This window comes from Pyxicephalus adspersus, chromosome 1 (genome assembly GCF_032062135.1).
Source record: "Pyxicephalus adspersus chromosome 1, UCB_Pads_2.0, whole genome shotgun sequence".
Lineage (NCBI taxonomy): Eukaryota > Metazoa > Chordata > Amphibia > Anura > Pyxicephalidae > Pyxicephalus > Pyxicephalus adspersus.
In genome coordinates this window covers 42,796,235-42,798,247 of record NC_092858.1, presented here as the reverse complement: position 1 = coordinate 42,798,247, position 2,013 = coordinate 42,796,235, and the positions used below count along the sequence as shown (strand labels likewise).

The following is a 2,013-nucleotide window of genomic DNA, read 5'->3' as shown; positions in this document are numbered from 1 at the left end:
ACAGCAAAAATTCTTTATAGGACCACTTATTGTCATTCTGATAGGAGTGGTGGCTGCTTTGTGGTATTTTTATCTCTCCCCTAACATAACACAGAAATTATTCTTGCATGTAATGCACGGATGTGTACATGTTGGGGGTTTCCCTTTACTCAGAAACGTGGCAACTAGAATGTAAAAATGATGGTTGCTCAGCTGATGTGTGCTCATCAGCCTACAAGAGATAAGGACAGCACAGAAATGTTTGCACTATTATTCCCCTGCATATATCATATGGACCATTAGAAAAATCTAAACATCATGGTGTTTAGTTCTCACATATACAAAGGATGTTTGCAGAGGGCACCCAATGCATTACCTGTTGCAGGTGACATGTCATACAAAAACATATATAGAAATAGACAATATACCACCATGGCTTCTGCATTCATTAGGAGTGTACAGGATAAACATATATAGAAATAGACAATATACCACCACCATGGCTTCTGTATTCATTAGGAGTGTACAGGATTGCAGGGTCATGGATGGCCAGTATATTCCTCACACTTAAGGTTGTGGTCCCTCTGAAAAAACAGGACAGGAGTGCGGGGAGTTTTATTTGGCAAGCAATGGTCAATGTTTGGTAAGTTGGGGAAAGGATCTGAGGGAGCCTTCTTATCCTACCAATGTACAGTCCATGTTTTTAGGATGGCCAGACCGGTATGTCTAGAACAGACAGAAGCAGGGTGTGGTTCAGTCTGTAAGTAAGAATGACGCTGAAAGCAGCAGCACTGGGTAGCTCCATGTTGTTTTGGAGGAAAGACTTTGAAACTGCAATCTCTTGCTATCTTTGAGAACCAGGTGCCTTCGTGGTCTAGCTGCTTAGCCGACAGGACTTAACCACTGGCCAATGGGATTTATTGCTGAAGTAAGTTTAGTTTTTCAGCTGATGCAAAGCGGTTTTGATTTCTGTGTAATACAAAATAAATGGACCTGTGAAATGCTGATCGCGGTATTCCTTATGGAAGGTTTATACAAACATCATCATAATACTGGAGCTCCAGATGGCCATGCTAACTCATCTAATTAAACATATTCGATGTTTGTGACAATTATTTAACATCATGGACAGGCAAGTCCATAATGTTATAATACTTCATGTTTCTGCAGTCTTACTAGAAATATTATTTATGCAAAAGTATTATAAAACACTAAGGGGTCTATTTCCAAGCCAATGACATTCGCTAAAACATTCCCTTGTGAAAAATCTTTCAGGTCAATATGTTTCAATGACAGTGATTGATTCTCTATCAGGGAATGCTTCATCAGATTCACTACAATATAAATGGACCCCCTAAGTAATATTAAATACACTTAATTAAAACGCACTACTAAAATGTGACTTTTGAGGAATGAACACACTTGATGGCTTGATAAATGGTAAGAAATATTTAGGTAATCCAGTAGGTACATGTGCCCATTCCTATTTAGTAATGCTTCTATAACTATTTTTACCAAATTTCTTGTTTCTTGCCGGTGGAGACCAGAGATCTGCCTCTTTGCTTTTTTCTTTTTTAATCTTGGAGATCTGTTGCTTCATCTCAACCAATAAAATGTAAACTAAGCCTGGGGAAACCCAGGTCACTGTACAGGTGTGCAATATTGCCTTGTAGCTCCAACTGGCATATTTAATAAAGGAATAATAATATTTTATAAGGGAGTGTTAAGCATAATGACCTGCAACAATCATATCTCTATATTGTGTATGGAAAGCTAAAATAAATAAACCCGAAGTTGTGTACACTCCCAACCAGTTATGTCACTATTCATCTAAACTAGTCAAACATTACGGAGACACTACAATAATTTTTCTATATGTTTAAATGTAAAATACTTTTCTGACTTTCCATTTTTTGTGGACTTTTTTTGACACTAATGCTGTGTGTAGGCATCGCCAAATATGGCACCATGTCAAGACAAAAAACAGTTTTATGTCCAAGACAGAGTATATGGTCGTACTGAATCAAGGTGTAA

At 37.7% G+C, this 2,013-nt stretch overlaps 1 protein-coding gene across 1 annotated transcript in view; it reads right to left on the bottom strand.

Moving 5' to 3' along the window:
- DGKA (diacylglycerol kinase alpha) overlaps window positions 1–2,013 on the bottom strand; it is a 110,046-nt gene that overhangs the window by 100,421 nt on the left and 7,612 nt on the right. The window lies entirely within an intron of this gene.